Source organism: Podarcis filfolensis (assembly GCF_964270895.1).
Source record: "Podarcis filfolensis genome assembly, chromosome: 1".
NCBI classification, from domain to species: Eukaryota; Metazoa; Chordata; class Lepidosauria; order Squamata; family Lacertidae; genus Podarcis; species Podarcis filfolensis.
Window position 1 is genome coordinate 131050411 of NC_139604.1, and position 6737 is coordinate 131057147.

The following is a 6737-nucleotide window of genomic DNA, read 5'->3' on the forward strand; positions in this document are numbered from 1 at the left end:
TTCAGCGAGATGCACTGATAGAAATTACTCTTCGCTGCATCATTGCCTTTGAAAACGAGGTTCCTGGACGGAGCCAAGCCTTGCATTTTAAGCCCACTGCTGCCATCCATCATTACAGTTTTGAGGAAATAAGAAAAATCCCTGATGGTCATGGTGGGTGGTGGGCCTTCTCAGAAAAACTCGTCACTCGGAGAGGTTCGCAGACAGGCCCCAAATCCAGAAGGGCTCTCCCTTCAGCCGCTCAACTTGTTAAGTGCCTCAGCTCTGCTAATAGATTTACCATCCTAACCACAACAAAGAGCTGGAGTTTTGAAAGAAACGGTGTTCTACCTTTCTCAAATGAGAAGCCCAGTGGACCAAACATTTACTCCAATTGCTCTGTATTTTCATTTTGTACTATTTTCATTTTAAGATATCTGGCCGGTCTTCCAAGATTGGACTCAAAACTGTGCCCTCGAAAGACCTCTCTATAAAATAAAATATTTTTTAAACAAACTTAAATCACAGCACAGAGACCAAGGATCCAGCTAAGGTTTGCTCAGAGCTGACCCAGTGAAATTAACGGACTTAAGTTAGTCATGCCCATTGATTTCAATGGACCTACTCTAAGCAGGATGAACATTTGTGGATGAACGTTCGCGGCCACCCAAAGCACCTCTCTCTTTCAACAAGACTTCAGAAGGGAGGATTTTGCCCCAGTCAGCCTCACTATTGGATTCAAAGTTGTTTTAATTGCATTGACATGTGACATTGCTTTATTGTGGATGTTTTCTTATTCCTAAACTATTTATTTAATAAAATTTATACACTGATTGATTGTAATAATAATGAAAACACCTGCTCTTCGATCACCTGCTTAGCCATTGTGGGAACAGGATGTTGGTCCAGATAAACCACTGGCCTGATCCAGTGGGCAGGCTCTTCTTATGATCTGAGGAATGAACATTTTGTGGGATGTGAAACACAAGAACAGTCAAGCACAACATTCCTAGAGTGAACATGTTTACACAAGGGGAGGAATGTTTGTCCAGCCAGCAGGTAAACTTCCTGTTTCCTTCTGGGCTGGGACAGACTTCCTTTGCATGTGACTAGAGGTGGGTGTCGAGGTTTGTCCATGGAGTTTTCTTAGCAGGGATACTGGAGTGGCTTGCCGGTTCCTGCTCCAGGTGGATCACGTTTGGTCAAAACTCTCCACTATGACCTGTCCATCTTGGGTGGCCCTGCACGGCATAGCTCATAGCTTCTCTGAGTTATTCAAGCCCCTTCGCCACGGCAAGGCATCATCTTAAAAAGCAGAGACATCACCTTGCCAACAAAGGTCCGTATAGTTAAAGCTATGGTTTTCCCAGTAGTGATGTATGGAAGTGAGAGCTGGACCATAAAGAAGGCTGATCACCGAAGAATTGATGCTTTTGAATTATGGTGCTGGAGGAGATTCTTGAGAGTCCCATGGACTGCAAGAAGATCAAACCTCTCCATTCTGAAGGAAATCAGCCCCGAGTGCTCACTGGAAGGACAGATCCTGAAGATGAGGCTCCAAGACTTTGGCCACCTCATAAGAAGAGAAGACTCCCTGGAAAAGACCCTGATGATGGGAAAGATGGAGGGCACAAGGAGAAGGGGATGACAGAGGGCGAGATGGTTGGACACTGTTCTCGAAGCTACCAACATGAGTCTGACAAAACTGCGGGAGGCAGTGGAAGACAGGAGTGCCTAGCATGCTCTGGTCCATGGGGTCACCAAGAGTCAGACACGACTAAACGGCTAAACAACAACAGAGGTGGGTGTGGCCTCCCCTGTGCAGGTAATGACAAAAGCTCTCTCTTTTTCACCACATGCATCGAAGAAGCAACATCTGCTTAGCCAAAGATGCTCCAGCCAAGAGAGGACAAAGGGACTGTCTCCTTATGAGATAGTTTCCAGGTGTATGTTACTTTTCTAAGCTAAGTCTGCCTTCTGGGATCCGATTGTGAACAGAATGTGAGTAAACTCTTTTTATACTTTTATAGAAGACTGTGTCGTGTCTTATCTTTTATGAGGGAATAAGGGGAAAATACTAGAACAGTTATAAAGGCTTTAGCGAGCCTGAGCAGACGCATCCTCTGTGAGTTTAAAAAGCTGTCCAGGCCGGGTCATTGCGGGCTGGACCAGGAAAACTTTCTGAAAATCGCTCGCTCACCTCCGTGCTGGAAGAATGTCTGAGAACCCAGCTGGTTCCTGCTGACATTGCGCCACTGAAGTCACCAGCTGGGAGCACTGAGGCAAGACTTTTAAGGAAAACACAGGTGTGAGGTACACCGTGATGAGGGGTCAAACCAGCTTAGATCACAGAGAAGTCTTTGGAGGCCATGTGAACATCACCTCTTTTGACTCTCTCACACATATCACCACCGGTCACACATGGGAGGTGGGGATCTAAGAGCATCTTTGACCCTTACTCGCCCAAGGTGGAGTTGCAGCCCAGAATGAGCGCGGTCAAGAGCAAATATCTCAAGTCAGGGTTGTCGGTCCCCTAGCTGCGAAACCTGAGCAATTCAACGGCTTTCACCTGCTTCACTCCAGGAAGTGGCAATATTCAATCTTGGTACAATACGAGTATAGAATTGCTCTGCCCCAACTTTACACATAGGGATGCAGGTGGCGCTGTGGGTTAAACCACAGAGCCTAGGACTTGCCGATCAGAAGGTCGGCGGTTCGAATCCCCGCGACGGGGTGAGCTCCCGTTGCTCGGTCCCTGCTTCTGCCAACCTAGCAGTTCAAAAGCACATCAAAGTGCAAGTAGATAAATAGGTACCGCTCCGGCGGGAAGGTAAGCGGCGTTTCCGTGCGCTGCTCTGGTTCGCCAGAAGCGGCTTAGTCATGCTGGCCACATGACCCAGAAGCTGTACGCCGGCTCCCTTGGCCAGTAAAGTGAGATGAGCACCGCAACCCCAGAGTCGTCCACGACTGGACCTAATGGTCAGGGGTCCCTTTACCTTTTAACTTTACACAATCTTCCTTCATACATGTGGAGACAATGGATACATGGGTAGGATTGTGGTTTGTGTGTATGTGTGTACAGTGGTACCTCGGGTTACAGACACTTCAGGTTACAGACGCTTCAAGTTACAGACTCCGCTAACCCAGAAATAGTACCTCGGGTTAAGAACTTTGCTTCAGGATAAGAACAGAAATCGCGGGGAGGCAGCAGGACGCCCCATTAGCTAAAGTGGTGCTTCAGGTTAAGAACAGTTTCAGGTTAAGAACGGACCTCCAAAATGAATTAAGTTCTTAACCCGAGGTACCACTGTGTTCTGTGCATATATAGCAGGGGTCAGCAAACTTTTCCAGCAGGGGGACGGTCCACTGCCCCTCAGATCTTGTGGGGGGCCGGACTAGATTTTTTGGGGGGAAATGAATGAATTCCTATGCTCCACAAATAACCCAGAGATGTATTTGAAATAAAAGCACACAATCTATTCATGTAAAAACACCAGGCAGGCCCCACATATAACCCAGAGATGCATTCTAAATAAAAGGACACATTTTACTCATGTAAAAACACGCTGATTACTGGACCGGATTAAGAAGGCTATTGGGTCGCATCCGGCCCCAGGCCTTAGTTTGCTTACCCATGGTATATAGATAAACCAATTTTCAGGCTTCGTATAAGTTCAGCTACTTTCCCCCCTCTCTCGTTGGCTTTGCCGCTCTTTAATTTTGAATGTAAATACTGATTTAGTTAAATGGTTTTGATTTTCTTTCACACACAAAGGTCACAGGAAGAAACACTACGTAAGGTATATTAGGTAGTTTGGAAAAATGTCAGAATACATTTTTCCTAATTAGTTGAATAAAAACAAATCAGCCAAGATTCGGGTTTTCATTTGTTTTTCCTCGGGGCAGTCCGTGATCATTGTTCTAACTATTGTAAGAAGAGCTCTGCTGAATCAGACCAAAGACCTCTCCAGAAGAAGAAGAAGAAGAGTTTGGATTTGATATCCCGCCTTTCACTCCCTTTAAGAAGTCTCAAAGCGGCTAACATTCTCCTTTCCCTTCCTCCCCCACAACAAACACTCTGTGAGGTGAGTGGGGCTGAGAGACTTCAGAGAAGTGTGACTGGCCCAAGGTCACCCAGCAGCTGCAGGTGGAGGAGCGGAGACGCGAACCCGGTTCCCCAGATTACGAGACTACCGCTCTTAACCACTACACCACACTGGCTCTCCAGTCCAGCATCCTAGTCTCACCGTGCCCAAACAGATGCTTAAGGCAAACCTGCAAGCAGGACATAAACTCAGCAGTGCTCTCCAATAATTCACCCCTATCAACTGGAATTCAGAGCCAGAGGGTGGCATGGTCCATGGCACACTAGTGTTCATGAGAAGGGCATGCAGCCTGAAAGACAGCCAGCCTTTGAAATTTGCACTTCTCTGAATTTTGCAATGCAGTCTCCCAGCCAAGTGATAATTTTGAGATGTTGCAAGGGGATTTTAATAATAATAATAATAATAATAATAATAATAATAATAATAATAATTTTTATTTATATCCCACCTCCCCAGCCGAAGCCGGGCTCAGGGCGGCTAACAACAATAAAATAATACAAAATTCTAAAATCATTTCATTATAAAATTAATTCAAATCAAATTGATGGCAAACATTGGGCTAGAGTTCTGTGAAGATTGCCAGAGGAGGGGGTCAGGCTGTGTCTTGGCCAAAGGCCTGGTGGAACAGCTCTGTCTTGCAGGCCCTGCGGAAAGATGTCAAGTCCCGCAGGGCCCTAGTCTCTTGTGACAGAGCGTTCCACCAGATCGGAGCCACAGCCGAAAAAGCCCTGTTTCTGGTTGAGGCCAGCCTAACCTCCCTGTGGCCCAGGACCTCCAAGATGTTTTTGTTTGAAGATCCTAAGTTCCTCCGTGGGACATACCAGGAGAGGCGGTCCCGTAGGTACGAGGGTCCTAGGCTGTATAGGGCATTAAAGGTTAAAACCAGCACCTTAAACCTGATCCTGTACTCCACCGGGAGTCAGTGCAGCTGGTATAGCACCGGGTGAATGTGATCTCGCAGCGAGGACCCCTTAAGGAGTCTCGTCGCGGCATTCTGCACCCGCTGGAGTTTCTGGGTCAGTCTCAAGGGCAGCCCCACATAGAGCGAGTTACAATAATCCAGTCTAGAGGTGACCGTCGCGTGGATCACAGTGGCGAGATCAGGGCGAGAGAGGTAATAGCTTGGGACTGTGCCCCAACAACCTTAGTGGACCCTCCTCTTAAATGGATCTTTAGCTTGATCTAGCACGGTGGTTCCAAACCAATTTTTGGCCATGCCCCACCAAAGCATCTCTAAAATCCTCATGCTGCCCCCGCGACATATCATTCTTATTATTCAAAAAGTGAACTCCTATTCATGTCGAGGAAGCCTAAAAGGCTATTCACTGTTAATAACTCATTCTTCGATTTGCCCCCCTTAAAAATCCAATTGCCCCCCTGTGGTGTGTGTGCCCCACATTGGGAACCCTGGAACTAGCAGGTCATGGTTTCCCTCTGCTTATCTAGGAAGCAGATCACAAATGCAACAAAACAAATAATGCATAACCATTTCTTTTGGTTTCCTTATCCCAGAAAGCCCCAGCGTATTCCCAAAGTTCTTCTGTCTGCCCTTTCGTCCTGTGGCAAACTCTCCTCCATTCCCGACTCTGGTTGAGAGGAGCAGATGATTCAATTAACAGGGGAGAGAAAGAGAGAAAGAGAGAAAGAGAGAGAGAGAGAGAGAGAGAGAGAGAGAGAGAGATTGCCGGTTGTGACCACCTATTTTTCTGTGGTGCAGCTCCCCTGGGGGGCAATGGGGGAGAGTCGGAGGGACCCCTCGCACATGTGGCTCTGTTTTCCCCTCTTATTTGGAACACGCAGGCCTAAATGAGTAACAGTTCCCTCCAGGCTCCTGAGGGGATCTCGATAATAAGAAGAGCTGCCTTCTTTGGGGGTGTGGTAGATACGTTTGCCGGTGGAGGCGCATGGGGGTGGGGGCCCACGCAAGCCAGAAAAAGGCTCTCCAGGAGAGATGCACTTGATTCCTGACCTTTGTTCAAAGGCACCTGTGTCAGCTATTAAAAGCCCACCGACAGCAATTATCCACTTTCGGCATGAAGTGTTTAAACCCCGGACCACATTAAGGGAGCTTAAGGCGTAGGCATGTCATTGCAGACTTCCTGATCGGGTGGGCGGGGGGCAAGGAGGGGCAGACGAGAGAGAGAGAGATGGGGGGGGAGAAGAGATGTCTTCTTGACGCAGCTGACAGAGAGTTTGGGGATGGAACAGGAGATGAATCAGCTTCTCCATCCTGACAGCTTCAGACAAAAGGGGCCTTTGGAACCACCTGGTCTGTGTCTCCTGCAGCTGCACCGAGGGTGGGGAGGGGGACGGTGACACAGGGGGCTTTGTGCTCTCTCCCCTTGATCCTTTTGTTTGCAGGTATCTGTCTGCAGCCACCCTGGGTCACTTAATAGCCCTTCAGAGGGAGACAAAAGCCGGGAGGATTCACAATGGATAATTATCTCCCCCCTTCCCCGCCTCCCCATACACCCACCCCAACCGTCCACCTGACATGAAGCGATAACCCTTTTTCTGCAGAATTACATGGGTTTGTTTTATTGCTGGGGGTGGGAGCGAGGGGCTGGATGGCGGAAGAAAGGAGGGATCTCGGTCTGGGATCTGCCCTTTATGATTCAAGGACCCTCCACCCACTTGGGGATAAGAAAGAAG

The 6737-nt window shown here is 48.0% G+C and overlaps 1 protein-coding gene across 1 annotated transcript in view; it reads left to right on the forward strand.

The window, feature by feature from the left end:
* Positions 1 to 4563, forward strand: part of LOC310765020 (uncharacterized protein) — a 183275-nt gene extending 178712 nt beyond the window's left edge. Inside the window, exon 2 of the mRNA XM_083619478.1 lies at positions 4464 to 4563. The gene's annotated coding sequence lies outside the window, so the exon portion shown is untranslated. The remainder of the gene's footprint in view (positions 1 to 4463) is intronic.
* Positions 4564 to 6737: the final 2174 nt, after the last annotated feature.